Source organism: Crinia signifera, chromosome 11 (genome assembly GCF_055691185.1).
Source record: "Crinia signifera chromosome 11, ASM5569118v1, whole genome shotgun sequence".
Classification (NCBI taxonomy): Eukaryota; Metazoa; Chordata; class Amphibia; order Anura; family Myobatrachidae; genus Crinia; species Crinia signifera.
The window spans coordinates 78,586,408-78,601,407 of NC_139227.1; the positions used below are offsets into that span (position 1 = coordinate 78,586,408).

Below are 15,000 nucleotides of genomic sequence, written 5' to 3' on the forward strand. Positions count from 1 at the left end.
TGATTCAGAATCGGTCAATTGTAAACAGTGTCCATTGGGTCAAGGAGCTACAAATTAAAATCCAAAATTAAATTTCAAATTTGATTTTTTTGAAACCCCACAAATGCATTATTTTTTTTAAAACAAACATTCTCATGTAAGGCTTTATATCTCAGGGGTTAGAGCACTGGTCTCATAAACCAGGGGTCATGAGTTCAAATCTCACTGGGGCCTACCAGTTCTTTATTGTTACATCTACTAAAACTTAATTTGCATGACAGTATGTACAGTGATCTTAATTTGCATGACAGTATATACAGTGTTCTTCTCAAGTCTCAAGTGAGAAGATCTATTTCACGTTCAATGTGTGCATTTAGCATGGAGATTGCAAATGATTCAGAATCAGTCATTTGTAAACAGTGTCCATTGGGTCAAGGAGCTACAAATTAAAATCCAAAATTAAATTTCAAATTTGATTTCTTTGAAACCCCACAAATGCATGATTTTTTTTTAAACATACATTCTCATGTAAGGCTTCATAGCTCAGGGGTTAGAGCACTGGTCTTGTAAACCAGGGGTCGTGAGTTCAAATCTCACTGGGGCCTACCAGTTCTTTATTGTTTAATTTACAAAAACTTAATTTGCATGACAGCATGTACAGTGATCTTAATTTGCATGACAGTATATACAGTGGTCGTCTCAAGTGAGAAGATCTATTTCAAGTTCAATGTGTGCATTTAGCATGGAGATTGCAAATGATTCAGAATCGGCCATTTGTAAACAGTGTCCATTGGGTCAAAGAGCTACAAATTAAAATCAAAAATTAAATTTCAAATTTGATTTCTTTGAAACCCCACAAATGCATGATTTTTTTTTAAACATACATTCTCATGTAAGGCTTCATAGCTCAGGGGTTAGAGTGAGTTCAAAACTCACTGGGGCCTACCAGTTCTTTATTGTTACAGCTACTAAAAATTAATTTGCATGACCATATGTAAAGTAGTTTCATCAAGTCGAAAGTAAAGAGATCTATTTCAATTTGTTCACATACTTTGATAGTCAATTTGGAGCATCACTTAAGACGTTCATTCTATTTTTCTGACTGTTTTCAATTGCATGTCTCATATCTTTATTGTTCAACCAATTCTATGCATGCCCCAAGCATAGCTATGCATCCAAACTCCTTGAGCTCATTGTTTACAACCTCTTCCTACCTATCTGTCCATTGCCTATCTGTCTCCTCTTAGGACTCTACCTCACCCCTCTTCCACTAATAGTATGTTTCCCGCAAGGTTCTTTTCTTTGTCCTCTCCTTTTCTTTTTGTATGCATCCTCTTTAGTTGAGCTCATTAGCTTTTTTGACTGACAATATCATCTTTTTGCTGCTGATACTCAAATCTACCTTGTCTCCCCAGACTTTTACTCACTCGTATCTCCACCAGTCTATCAGCTATCTCTTCTTGGATGTCCCAGCGCTTTGTGAAACTAAACACGTCTAAGACTGAACTGATTATCTTACCACCCTCCACACTGCGTCATCTTCCACAACTGCATTATATATTGATGGCACTACAGACTCTTCTAGTTCTCACTTTCTCCTCTCCCATTTACATCTATGACCTTATCTCCCTTTAAATTCCCACATTTTCTCATTACCACTCCTGCCAATTGCTTACTTTCTACCACTCATGCCTCCAAGACTCTTTACTGTTTTGTTTTTTGCAAATTTGTTTATGTGCTCTGTAATTGGACAACGCAGATCCCTTGTGGCACTAAATACAGAATAATAATATTTCTTAAACACTCTCATTGGAAATATATTATAGAGTTTAATTTGAAAAAAGTGTACATTGGCATGAATTGCCAAAAAATGTACAATTTGCAATTGATTATGTTCCTCCAGTACACAGACACCATATATGTCTAGAAATTAATGCACCTCCATGGCTCCATAGCTCAGGGGTTAGAGCACTGGTCTCGTAAACCAGGGGTCGTGAGTTCAAGTCTCACTGGGGCCTTCCAGTTCTTTATTGTTTCATTTACAAAAACTTAATTTGCATGACAGCATGTACAGTGATCTTAATTTGCATGACAGTATATACAGTGGTCTTCTCAAGTCTCAAGTGAGAAGATCTATTTCAAGTTCAATGTGTGCATTTAGCATGGAGATTGCAAATGATTCAGAATCAGTCATTTGTAAACAGTGTCCATTGGGTCAAGGAGCTACAAATTAAAATCCAAAATTAAATTTCAAATTTGATTTCTTTGAAACCCCACAAATGCATGATTTTTTTTTAAACATACATTTTTATGTAAGGCTTCATAGCTCAGGGGTTAGAGCACTGGTCTTGTAAACCAGGGGTCGTGAGTTCAAATCTCACTGGGGCCTACCAGTTCTTTATTGTTACATCTACTAAAACTTAAATTGCATGACAGTATGTACAGTGATCTTAATTTGCATGACAGTATATACAGTGTTCTTCTCAAGTGAGAAGATCTATTTCAAGTTCAATGTGTGCATTTAGCATGGAGATTGCAAATGATTCAGAATCGGCCATTTGTAAACAGTGTCCATTGGGTCAAAGAGCTACAAATTAAAATAAAAAATTAAATTTCAAATTTGATTTCTTTGAAACCCCACAAATGCATGATTTTTTTTTAAACATACATTCTCATGTAAGGCTTCATAGCTCAGGGGTTAGAGTGAGTTCAAATCTCACTGGGGCCTACCAGTTCTTTATTGTTACAGCTACTAAAAATTAATTTGCATGACCATATGTAAAGTAGTTTCATCAAGTCGAAAGTAAAGAGATCTATTTCAATTTGTTCACATACTTTGATAGTCAATTTGGAGCATCACTTAAGACGTTCATTCTATTTTTCTGACTGTTTTCAATTGCATGTCTCATATCTTTATTGTTCAACCAATTCTATGCATGCCCCAAGCATAGCTATGCATCCAAACTTCTTGAGCTCATTGTTTACAACCTCTTCCTACCTATCTGTCCATTGCCTATCTGTCTCCTCTCAGGACTCTACCTCACCCCTCTTCCACTAATAGTATGTTTCCCGCAAGGTTCTTTTCTTTGTCCTCTCCTTTTCTTTTTGTATGCAGCCTCTTTAGTTGAGCTCATTAGCTTTTTTGACTGACAATATCATCTTTTTGCTGCTGATACTCAAATCTACCTTGTCTCCCCAGACTTTTACTCACTCGTATCTCCACCAGTCTATCAGCTATCTCTTCTTGGATGTCCCAGCGCTTTGTGAAACTAAACACGTCTAAGACTGACCTGATTATCTTACCACCCTCCACACTGCGTCATCTTCCACAACTGCATTATATATTGATGGCACTACAGACTCTTCTAGTTCTCACTTTCTCCTCTCCCATTTACATCTATGACCTTATCTCTCTTTAAATTCCCACATTTTCTCATTACCACTCCTGCTAATTGCTTACTTTCTACCACTCATGCCTCCAAGACTCTTTACTGTTTTGTTTTTTTGCAAATTTGTTTATGTGCTCTGTAATTGGACAACGCAGATCCCTTGTGGCACTAAATACAGAATAATAATATTTCTTAAACACTCTCATTGGAAATATATCATAGAGTTTCATTTGAAAAAAGTGTACATTGGCATGAATTGCCAAAAAATGTACAATTTGCAATTGATTATGTTCCTCCAGTACACAGACACCATATATGTCTAGAAATGAATGCACCTCCATGGCTCCATAGCTCAGGGGTTAGAGCACTGGTCTCGTAAACCAGGGGTCGTGAGTTCAAGTCTCACTGGGGCCTTCCAGTTCTTTATTGTTTCATTTACAAAAACTTAATTTGCATGACAGCATGCAAGTGATCTTAATTTGCATGACAGTATATACAGTGGTCTTCTCAAGTCTCAAGTGAGAAGATTTATTTCAAGTTCAATGTGTGCATTTAGCATGGAGATTGCAAATGATTCAGAATCAGTCATTTGAAAACAGTGTCCATTGGGTCAAGGAGCTACAAATTAAAATCCAAAATTAAATTTCAAATTTGATTTCTTTGAAACCCCACAAATGCATGATTTTTTTTAAACATACATTCTCATGTAAGGCTTCATAGCTCAGGGGCTAGAGCACTGGTCTTGTAAACCAGGGGTCGTGAGTTCAAATCTCTGGGGCCTACCAGTTCTTTATTGTTACTACTACTAAAACTTAATTTGCATGACAGCATGTACAGTGATCTTAATTTGCATGACAGTATATACAGTGGTCGTCTCAAGTGAGAAGATCTATTTCAAGTTCAATGTGTGCATTTAGCATGGAGATTGCAAATGATTCAGAATCGGCCATTTGTAAACAGTGTCCATTGGTTCAAAGAGCTACAAATTAAAATCAAAAATTAAATTTCAAATTTGATTTCTTTGAAACCCCACAAATGCATGATTTTTTTTTAAACATACATTCTCATGTAAGGCTTCATAGCTCAGGGGTTAGAGTGAGTTCAAAACTCACTGGGGCCTACCAGTTCTTTATTGTTACAGCTACTAAAAATTAATTTGCATGACCATATGTAAAGTAGTTTCATCAAGTCGAAAGTAAAGAGATCTATTTCAATTTGTTCACATACTTTGATAGTCAATTTGGAGCATCACTTAAGACGTTCATTCTATTTTTCTGACTGTTTTCAATTGCATGTCTCATATCTTTATTGTTCAACCAATTCTATGCATGCCCCAAGCATAGCTATGCATCCAAACTCCTTGAGCTCATTGTTTACAACCTCTTCCTACCTATCTGTCCATTGCCTATCTGTCTCCTCTCAGGACTCTACCTCACCCCTCTTCCACTAATAGTATGTTTCCCGCAAGGTTCTTTTCTTTGTCCTCTCCTTTTCTTTTTGTATGCATCCTCTTTAGTTGAGCTCATTAGCTTTTTTGACTGACAATATCATCTTTTTGCTGCTGATACTCAAATCTACCTTGTCTCCCCAGACTTTTACTCACTCGTATCTCCACCAGTCTATCAGCTATCTCTTCTTGGATGTCCCAGCGCTTTGTGAAACTAAACACGTCTAAGACTGAACTGATTATCTTACCACCCTCCACACTGCGTCATCTTCCACAACTGCATTATATATTGATGGCACTACAGACTCTTCTAGTTCTCACTTTCTCCTCTCCCATTTACATCTATGACCTTATCTCCCTTTAAATTCCCACATTTTCTCATTACCACTCCTGCCAATTGCTTACTTTCTACCACTCATGCCTCCAAGACTCTTTACTGTTTTGTTTTTTGCAAATTTGTTTATGTGCTCTGTAATTGGACAACGCAGATCCCTTGTGGCACTAAATACAGAATAATAATATTTCTTAAACACTCTCATTGGAAATATATCATAGAGTTTCATTTGAAAAAAGTGTACATTGGCATGAATTGCCAAAAAATGTACAATTTGCAATTGATTATGTTCCTCCAGTACACAGACACCATATATGTCTAGAAATTAATGCACCTCCATGGCTCCATAGCTCAGGGGTTAGAGCACTGGTCTCGTAAACCAGGGGTCGTGAGTTCAAGTCTCACTGGGGCCTTCCAGTTCTTTATTGTTTCATTTACAAAAACTTAATTTGCATGACAGCATGCAAGTGATCTTAATTTGCATGACAGTATATACAGTGGTCTTCTCAAGTCTCAAGTGAGAAGATTTATTTCAAGTTCAATGTGTGCATTTAGCATGGAGATTGCAAATGATTCAGAATCAGTCATTTGAAAACAGTGTCCATTGGGTCAAGGAGCTACAAATTAAAATCCAAAATTAAATTTCAAATTTGATTTCTTTGAAACCCCACAAATGCATGATTTTTTTTTAAACATACATTCTCATGTAAGGCTTCATAGCTCAGGGGTTAGAGCACTGGTCTTGTAAACCAGGGGTCGTGAGTTCAAATCTCTGGGGCCTACCAGTTCTTTATTGTAACTACTACTAAAACTTAATTTGCATGACAGCATGTACAGTGATCTTAATTTGCATGACAGTATATACAGTGGTCGTCTCAAGTGAGAAGATCTATTTCAAGTTCAATGTGTGCATTTAGCATGGAGATTGCAAATGATTCAGAATCGGCCATTTGTAAACAGTGTCCATTGGTTCAAAGAGCTACAAATTAAAATCAAAAATTAAATTTCAAATTTGATTTCTTTGAAACCCCACAAATGCATGATTTTTTTTTAAACATACATTCTCATGTAAGGCTTCATAGCTCAGGGGTTAGAGTGAGTTCAAAACTCACTGGGGCCTACCAGTTCTTTATTGTTACAGCTACTAAAAATTAATTTGCATGACCATATGTAAAGTAGTTTCATCAAGTCGAAAGTAAAGAGATCTATTTCAATTTGTTCACATACTTTGATAGTCAATTTGGAGCATCACTTAAGACGTTCATTCTATTTTTCTGACTGTTTTCAATTGCATGTCTCATATCTTTATTGTTCAACCAATTCTATGCATGCCCCAAGCATAGCTATGCATCCAAACTCCTTGAGCTCATTGTTTACAACCTCTTCCTACCTATCTGTCCATTGCCTATCTGTCTCCTCTCAGGACTCTACCTCACCCCTCTTCCACTAATAGTATGTTTCCCGCAAGGTTCTTTTCTTTGTCCTCTCCTTTTCTTTTTGTATGCATCCTCTTTAGTTGAGCTCATTAGCTTTTTTGACTGACAATATCATCTTTTTGCTGCTGATACTCAAATCTACCTTGTCTCCCCAGACTTTTACTCACTCGTATCTCCACCAGTCTATCAGCTATCTCTTCTTGGATGTCCCAGCGCTTTGTGAAACTAAACACGTCTAAGACTGAACTGATTATCTTACCACCCTCCACACTGCGTCATCTTCCACAACTGCATTATATATTGATGGCACTACAGACTCTTCTAGTTCTCACTTTCTCCTCTCCCATTTACATCTATGACCTTATCTCCCTTTAAATTCCCACATTTTCTCATTACCACTCCTGCCAATTGCTTACTTTCTACCACTCATGCCTCCAAGACTCTTTACTGTTTTGTTTTTTGCAAATTTGTTTATGTGCTCTGTAATTGGACAACGCAGATCCCTTGTGGCACTAAATACAGAATAATAATATTTCTTAAACACTCTCATTGGAAATATATCATAGAGTTTCATTTGAAAAAAGTGTACATTGGCATGAATTGCCAAAAAATGTACAATTTGCAATTGATTATGTTCCTCCAGTACACAGACACCATATATGTCTAGAAATTAATGCACCTCCATGGCTCCATAGCTCAGGGGTTAGAGCACTGGTCTCGTAAACCAGGGGTCGTGAGTTCAAGTCTCACTGGGGCCTTCCAGTTCTTTATTGTTTCATTTACAAAAACTTAATTTGCATGACAGCATGCAAGTGATCTTAATTTGCATGACAGTATATACAGTGGTCTTCTCAAGTCTCAAGTGAGAAGATTTATTTCAAGTTCAATGTGTGCATTTAGCATGGAGATTGCAAATGATTCAGAATCAGTCATTTGAAAACAGTGTCCATTGGGTCAAGGAGCTACAAATTAAAATCCAAAATTAAATTTCAAATTTGATTTCTTTGAAACCCCACAAATGCATGATTTTTTTTTAAACATACATTCTCATGTAAGGCTTCATAGCTCAGGGGTTAGAGCACTGGTCTTGTAAACCAGGGGTCGTGAGTTCAAATCTCTGGGGCCTACCAGTTCTTTATTGTTACTACTACTAAAACTTAATTTGCATGACAGCATGTACAGTGATCTTAATTTGCATGACAGTATATACAGTGGTCGTCTCAAGTGAGAAGATCTATTTCAAGTTCAATGTGTGCATTTAGCATGGAGATTGCAAATGATTCAGAATCGGCCATTTGTAAACAGTGTCCATTGGTTCAAAGAGCTACAAATTAAAATCAAAAATTAAATTTCAAATTTGATTTCTTTGAAACCCCACAAATGCATGATTTTTTTTTAAACATACATTCTCATGTAAGGCTTCATAGCTCAGGGGTTAGAGTGAGTTCAAAACTCACTGGGGCCTACCAGTTCTTTATTGTTACAGCTACTAAAAATTAATTTGCATGACCATATGTAAAGTAGTTTCATCAAGTCGAAAGTAAAGAGATCTATTTCAATTTGTTCACATACTTTGATAGTCAATTTGGAGCATCACTTAAGACGTTCATTCTATTTTTCTGACTGTTTTCAATTGCATGTCTCATATCTTTATTGTTCAACCAATTCTATGCATGCCCCAAGCATAGCTATGCATCCAAACTCCTTAAGCTCATTGTTTACAACCTCTTCCTACCTATCTGTCCATTGCCTATCTGTCTCCTCTCAGGACTCTACCTCACCCCTCTTCCACTAATAGTATGTTTCCCGCAAGGTTCTTTTCTTTGTCCTCTCCTTTTCTTTTTGTATGCATCCTCTTTAGTTGAGCTCATTAGCTTTTTTGACTGACAATATCATCTTTTTGCTGCTGATACTCAAATCTACCTTGTCTCCCCAGACTTTTACTCACTCGTATCTCCACCAGTCTATCAGCTATCTCTTCTTGGATGTCCCAGCGCTTTGTGAAACTAAACACGTCTAAGACTGAACTGATTATCTTACCACCCTCCACACTGCGTCATCTTCCAAAACTGCATTATATATTGATGGCACTACAGACTCTTCTAGTTCTCACTTTCTCCTCTCCCATTTACGTCTATGACCTTATCTCCCTTTAAATTCCCACATTTTCTCATTACCACTCCTGCCAATTGCTTACTTTCTACCACTCATGCCTCCAAGACTCTTTACTGTTTTGTTTTTTGCAAATTTGTTTATGTGCTCTGTAATTGGACAACGCAGATCCCTTGTGGCACTAAATACAGAATAATAATATTTCTTAAACACTCTCATTGGAAATATATTATAGAGTTTCATTTAAAAAAAGTGTACATTGGCATGAATTGCCAAAAAATGTACAATTTGCAATTGATTATGTTCCTCCAGTACACAGACACCATATATGTCTAGAAATTAATGCACCTCTATGGCTCCATAGCTCAGGGGTTAGAGCACTGGTCTCGTAAACCATGGGTCGTGAGTTCAAGTCTCACTGGGGCCTTCCAGTTCTTTATTGTTTCATTTACAGAAACTTAATTTGCATGACAGCATGTACAGTGATCTTAATTTGCATGACAGTATATACAGTGGTCTTCTCAAGTCTCAAGTGAGAAGATCTATTTCAAGTTCAATGTGTGCATTTAGCATGGAGATTGCAAATGATTCAGAATCAGTCATTTGAAAACAGTGTCCATTGGGTCAAGGAGCTACAAATTAAAATCCAAATTTAAATTTTAAATTTGATTTCTTTGAAACCCCACAAATGCATGATTTTTTTTTAAACATACATTCTCATGTAAGGCTTCATAGCTCAGGGGTTAGAGCACTGGTCTTGTAAACCAGGGGTCGTGAGTTCAAATCTCACTGGGGCCTACCAGTTATTTATTGTTACATTTACAAAAACTTAATTTGCATGACAGAATGTACAGTGATCTTAATTTGCATGACAGTATATACAGTGGTCGTCTCAAGTGACAAGATCTATTTCAAGTTCAATGTGTGCATTTAGCATGGAGATTGCAAATGATTCAGAATCGGTCAATTGTAAACAGTGTCCATTGGGTCAAGGAGCTACAAATTAAAATCCAAAATTAAATTTCAAATTTGATTTTTTTGAACCCCCACAAATGCATTATTTTTTTTAAAACAAAAATTGTCATGTAAGGCTTCATAGCTCAGGGGTTAGAGCACTGGTCTCGTAAACCAGAGGTCGTGAGTTCAAGTCTCACTGGGGCCTACCAGTTCTTTATTGTTACATCTACTAAAACTTAATTTGCATGACAGTATGTACAGTGATCTTAATTTGCATGACAGTATATACAGTGTTCTTCTCAAGTCTCAAGTGAGAAGATCTATTTCAAGTTCAATGTGTGCATTTAGCATGGAGATTGCAAATGATTCAGAATCAGTCATTTGTAAACAGTGTCCATTGGGTCAAGGAGCTACAAATTAAAATCCAAAATTAAATTTCAAATTTGATTTCTTTGAAACCCCACAAATGCATGATTTTTTTTTAAACATACATTTTCATGTAAGGCTTCATAGCTCAGGGGTTAGAGCACTGGTCTTGTAAACCAGGGGTCGTGAGTTCAAATCTCACTGGGGCCTACCAGTTCTTTATTGTTTAATTTACAAAAACTTAATTTGCATGACAGCATGTACAGTGATCTTAATTTGCATGACAGTATATACAGTGGTCGTCTCAAGTGAGAAGATCTATTTCAAGTTCAATGTGTGCATTTAGCATGGAGATTGCAAATGATTCAGAATCGGCCATTTGTAAACAGTGTCCATTGGGTCAAAGAGCTACAAATTAAAATCAAAAATTAAATTTCAAATTTGATTTCTTTGAAACCCCACAAATGCATGATTTTTTTTTAAACATACATTCTCATGTAAGGCTTCATAGCTCAGGGGTTAGAGTGAGTTCAAAACTCACTGGGGCCTACCAGTTCTTTATTGTTACAGCCAATAAAAATTAATTTGCATGACCATATGTAAAGTAGTTTCATCAAGTCGAAAGTAAAGAGATCTATTTCAATTTGTTCACATACTTTGATAGTCAATTTGGAGCATCACTTAAGACGTTCATTCTATTTTTCTGACTGTTTTCAATTGCATGTCTCATATCTTTATTTTTCAACCAATTCTATGCATGCCCCAAGCATAGCTATGCATCCAAACTCCTTGAGCTCATTGTTTACAACCTCTTCCTACCTATCTGTCTCCTCTCAGGACTCTACCTCACCCCTCTTCCACTAATAGTATGTTTCCCGCAAGGTTCTTTTCTTTGTCCTCTCCTTTTCTTTTTGTATGCATCCTCTTTAGTTGAGCTCATTAGCTTTTTTGACTGACAATATCATCTTTTTGCTGCTGATACTCAAATCTACCTTGTCTCCCCAGACTTTTACTCACTCGTATCTCCACCAGTCTATCAGCTATCTCTTCTTGGATGTCCCAGCGCTTTGTGAAACTAAACACGTCTAAGACTGAACTGATTATCTTACCACCCTCCACACTGCGTCATCTTCCACAACTGCATTATATATTGATGGCACTACAGACTCTTCTAGTTCTCACTTTCTCCTCTCCCATTTACATCTATGACCTTATCTCCCTTTAAATTCCCACATTTTCTCATTACCACTCCTGCCAATTGCTTACTTTCTACCACTCATGCCTCCAAGACTCTTTACTGTTTTGTTTTTTGCAAATTTGTTTATGTGCTCTGTAATTGGACAACGCAGATCCCTTGTGGCACTAAATACAGAATAATAATATTTCTTAAACACTCTCATTGGAAATATATTATAGAGTTTCATTTGAAAAAAGTGTACATTGGCATGAATTGCCAAAAAATGTACAATTTGCAATTGATTATGTTCCTCCAGTACACAGACACCATATATGTCTAGAAATTAATGCACCTCCATGGCTCCATAGCTCAGGGGTTAGAGCACTGGTCTCGTAAACCAGGGGTCGTGAGATCAAGTCTCACTGGGGCCTTCCAGTTCTTTATTGTTTCATTTACAGAAACTTAATTTGCATGACAGCATGTACAGTGATCTTAATTTGCATGACAGTATATACAGTAGTCTTCTCAAGTCTCAAGTGAGAAGATCTATTTCAAGTTCAATGTGTGCATTTAGCATGGAGATTGCAAATGATTCAGAATCAGTCATTTTGTAAACAGTGTCCATTGGGTCAAGGAGCTACAAATTAAAATCCAAAATTAAATTTCAAATTTGATTTCTTTGAAACCCCACAAATGCATGATTTTTTTTTAAACATACATTCTCATGTAAGGCTTCATAGCTCAGGGGTTAGAGCACTGGTCTTGTAAACCAGGGGTCGTGAGTTCAAATCTCACTGGGGCCTACCAGTTCTTTATTGTTACATCTACTAAAACTTAATTTGCATGACAGTATGTACAGTGATCTTAATTTGCATGACAGTATATACAGTGTTCTTCTCAAGTCTCAAGTGAGAAGATCTATTTCAAGTTCAATGTGTGCATTTAGCAAGGAGATTGCAAATGATTCAGAATCAGTCATTTGTAAACAGTGTCCATTGGGTCAAGGAGCTACAAATTAAAATCCAAAATTAAATTTCAAATTTGATTTCTTTGAAACCCCACAAATGCATGATTTTTTTTTTAAACATACATTCTCATGTAAGGCTTCATAGCTCAGGGGTTAGAGCACTGGTCTTGTAAACCAGGGGTCGTGAGTTCAAATCTCACTGGGGCCTACCAGTTCTTTATTGTTACATTTACAAAAACTTAATTTGCATGACAGTATGTACAGTGATCTTAATTTGCATGACAGTATATACAGTGGTCGTCTCAAGTGAGAAGATCTATTTCAAGTTCAATGTGTGCATTTAGCATGGAGATTGCAAATGATTCAGAATCGGTCAATTGTAAACAGTGTCCATTGGGTCAAGGAGCTACAAATTAAAATCCAAAATTAAATTTCAAATTTGATTTTTTTTAAACCCCACAAATGCATTATTTTTTTTAAAACAAACATTCTCATGTAAGGCTTTATATCTCAGGGGTTAGAGCACTGGTCTCATAAACCAGGGGTCGTGAGTTCAAATCTCACTGGGGCCTACCAGTTCTTTATTGTTACATTTACAAAAACTTAATTTGCATGACAGTATGTACAGTGATCTTAATTTGCATGACAGTATATACAGTGGTCGTCTCAAGTGAGAAGATCTATTTCAAGTTCAATGTGTGCATTTAGCATGGAGATTGCAAATGATTCAGAATCGGTCAATTGTAAACAGTGTCCATTGGGTCAAGGAGCTACAAATTAAAATCCAAAATTAAATTTCAAATTTGATTTTTTTGAAACCCCACAAATGCATTATTTTTTTTAAAACAAACATTCTCATGTAAGGCTTTATATCTCAGGGGTTAGAGCACTGGTCTCGTAAACCAGGGGTCGTGAGTTCAAATATCACTGGGGCCTACCAGTTCTTTATTGTTACATTTACAAAAACTTAATTTGCATGACAGTATGTACAGTGATCTTAATTTGCATGACAGTATATACAGTGGTCGTCTCAAGTGAGAAGATCTATTTCAAGTTCAATGTGTGCATTTAGCATGGAGATTGCAAATGATTCAGAATCGGTCAATTGTAAACAGTGTCCATTGGGTCAAGGAGCTACAAATTAAAATCCAAAATTAAATTTCAAATTTGATTTTTTTGAAACCCCACAAATGCATTATTTTTTTTAAAACAAACATTCTCATGTAAGGCTTTATATCTCAGGGGTTAGAGCACTGGTCTCGTAAACCGGGGGTCGTGAGTTCAAATCTCACTGGGGCCTACCAGTTCTTTATTGTTACATTTACAAAAACTTAATTTGCATGACAGTATGTACAGTGATCTTAATTTGCAGGACAGTATATACAGTGGTCGTCTCAAGTGAGAAGATCTATTTCAAGTTCAATGTGTGCATTTAGCATGGAGATTGCAAATGATTCAGAATCGGTCAATTGTAAACAGTGTCCATTGGGTCAAGGAGCTACAAATTTAAATCCAAAATTAAATTTCAAATTTGATTTTTTTGAAACCCCACAAATGCATTATTTTTTTTAAAACAAACATTCTCATGTAAGGCTTTATATCTCAGGGGTTAGAGCACTGGTCTCATAAACCAGGGGTCGTGAGTTCAAATCTCACTGGGGCCTACCAGTTCTTTATTGTTACATCTACTAAAACTTAATTTGCATGACAGTATGTACAGTGATCTTAATTTGCATGACAGTATATACAGTGTTCTTCTCAAGTCTCAAGTGAGAAGATCTATTTCAAGTTCAATGTGTGCATTTAGCATGGAGATTGCAAATGATTCAGAATCAGTCATTTGTAAACAGTGTCCATTGGGTCAAGGAGCTACAAATTAAAATCCAAAATTAAATTTCAAATTTGATTTCTTTGAAACCCCACAAATGCATGATTTTTTTTTAAACATACATTTTCATGTAAGGCTTCATAGCTCAGGGGTTAGAGCACTGGTCTTGTAAACCAGGGGTCGTGAGTTCAAATCTCACTGGGGCCTACCAGTTCTTTATTGTTTAATTTACAAAAACTTAATTTGCATGACAGCATGTACAGTGATCTTAATTTGCATGACAGTATATACAGTGGTCGTCTCAAGTGAGAAGATCTATTTCAAGTTCAATGTGTGCATTTAGCATGGAGATTGCAAATGATTCAGAATCGGCCATTTGTAAACAGTGTCCATTGGGTCAAAGAGCTACAAATTAAAATCAAAAATTAAATTTCAAATTTGATTTCTTTGAAACCCCACAAATGCATGATTTTTTTTTAAACATACATTCTCATGTAAGGCTTCATAGCTCAGGGGTTAGAGTGAGTTCAAAACTCATTGGGGCCTACCAGTTCTTTATTGTTACAGCTACTAAAAATTAATTTGCATGACCATATGTAAAGTAGTTTCATCAAGTCGAAAGTAAAGAGATCTATTTCAATTTGTTCACATACTTTGATAGTCAATTTGGAGCATCACTTAAGACGTTCATTCTATTTTTCTGACTGTTTTCAATTGCATGTCTCATATCTTTATTGTTTAACCAATTCTATGCATGCCCCAAGCATAGCTATGCATCCAAACTCCTTGAGCTTATTGTTTACAACCTCTTCCTACCTATCTGTCTCCTCTCAGGACTCTACCTCACCCCTCTTCCACTAATAGTATGTTTCCCGCAAGGTTCTTTTCTTTGTCCTCTCCTTTTCTTTTTGTATGCATCCTCTTTAGTTGAGCTCATTAGCTTTTTTGACTGACAATATCATCTTTTTGCTGCTGATACTCAAATCTACCTTGTCTCCCCAGACTTTT

At 36.4% G+C, this 15,000-nt stretch overlaps 17 non-coding genes across 17 annotated transcripts; all 17 read left to right on the forward strand.

The window, feature by feature from the left end:
- Positions 1-511: 511 nt before the first annotated feature.
- TRNAT-UGU (transfer RNA threonine (anticodon UGU)) lies at positions 512-584 on the forward strand. Its single transcript has one exon. It is a non-coding gene; the product is annotated as a tRNA-Thr (tRNA).
- Positions 585-1,924: 1,340 nt separating this feature from the next.
- Positions 1,925-1,997, forward strand: TRNAT-CGU (transfer RNA threonine (anticodon CGU)). The gene has a single exon. It is a non-coding gene; the product is annotated as a tRNA-Thr (tRNA).
- A 298-nt stretch (positions 1,998-2,295) lies between these two features.
- Positions 2,296-2,368, forward strand: TRNAT-UGU (transfer RNA threonine (anticodon UGU)). The gene has a single exon. It is a non-coding gene; the product is annotated as a tRNA-Thr (tRNA).
- Positions 2,369-3,709: 1,341 nt separating this feature from the next.
- On the forward strand, positions 3,710-3,782 carry TRNAT-CGU (transfer RNA threonine (anticodon CGU)). Its single transcript has one exon. It is a non-coding gene; the product is annotated as a tRNA-Thr (tRNA).
- A 1,707-nt stretch (positions 3,783-5,489) lies between these two features.
- TRNAT-CGU (transfer RNA threonine (anticodon CGU)) lies at positions 5,490-5,562 on the forward strand. Its single transcript has one exon. It is a non-coding gene; the product is annotated as a tRNA-Thr (tRNA).
- Positions 5,563-7,270: 1,708 nt separating this feature from the next.
- On the forward strand, positions 7,271-7,343 carry TRNAT-CGU (transfer RNA threonine (anticodon CGU)). The gene has a single exon. It is a non-coding gene; the product is annotated as a tRNA-Thr (tRNA).
- Positions 7,344-9,051: 1,708 nt separating this feature from the next.
- Positions 9,052-9,124, forward strand: TRNAT-CGU (transfer RNA threonine (anticodon CGU)). Its single transcript has one exon. It is a non-coding gene; the product is annotated as a tRNA-Thr (tRNA).
- A 298-nt stretch (positions 9,125-9,422) lies between these two features.
- Positions 9,423-9,495, forward strand: TRNAT-UGU (transfer RNA threonine (anticodon UGU)). The gene has a single exon. It is a non-coding gene; the product is annotated as a tRNA-Thr (tRNA).
- Positions 9,496-9,786: 291 nt separating this feature from the next.
- TRNAT-CGU (transfer RNA threonine (anticodon CGU)) lies at positions 9,787-9,859 on the forward strand. The gene has a single exon. It is a non-coding gene; the product is annotated as a tRNA-Thr (tRNA).
- Positions 9,860-10,157: 298 nt separating this feature from the next.
- Positions 10,158-10,230, forward strand: TRNAT-UGU (transfer RNA threonine (anticodon UGU)). The gene has a single exon. It is a non-coding gene; the product is annotated as a tRNA-Thr (tRNA).
- A 1,325-nt stretch (positions 10,231-11,555) lies between these two features.
- TRNAT-CGU (transfer RNA threonine (anticodon CGU)) lies at positions 11,556-11,628 on the forward strand. Its single transcript has one exon. It is a non-coding gene; the product is annotated as a tRNA-Thr (tRNA).
- A 299-nt stretch (positions 11,629-11,927) lies between these two features.
- Positions 11,928-12,000, forward strand: TRNAT-UGU (transfer RNA threonine (anticodon UGU)). Its single transcript has one exon. It is a non-coding gene; the product is annotated as a tRNA-Thr (tRNA).
- A 299-nt stretch (positions 12,001-12,299) lies between these two features.
- TRNAT-UGU (transfer RNA threonine (anticodon UGU)) lies at positions 12,300-12,372 on the forward strand. The gene has a single exon. It is a non-coding gene; the product is annotated as a tRNA-Thr (tRNA).
- A 291-nt stretch (positions 12,373-12,663) lies between these two features.
- TRNAM-CAU (transfer RNA methionine (anticodon CAU)) lies at positions 12,664-12,736 on the forward strand. Its single transcript has one exon. It is a non-coding gene; the product is annotated as a tRNA-Met (tRNA).
- Positions 12,737-13,391: 655 nt separating this feature from the next.
- TRNAT-CGU (transfer RNA threonine (anticodon CGU)) lies at positions 13,392-13,464 on the forward strand. The gene has a single exon. It is a non-coding gene; the product is annotated as a tRNA-Thr (tRNA).
- A 291-nt stretch (positions 13,465-13,755) lies between these two features.
- TRNAM-CAU (transfer RNA methionine (anticodon CAU)) lies at positions 13,756-13,828 on the forward strand. The gene has a single exon. It is a non-coding gene; the product is annotated as a tRNA-Met (tRNA).
- Positions 13,829-14,126: 298 nt separating this feature from the next.
- On the forward strand, positions 14,127-14,199 carry TRNAT-UGU (transfer RNA threonine (anticodon UGU)). The gene has a single exon. It is a non-coding gene; the product is annotated as a tRNA-Thr (tRNA).
- Positions 14,200-15,000: the final 801 nt, after the last annotated feature.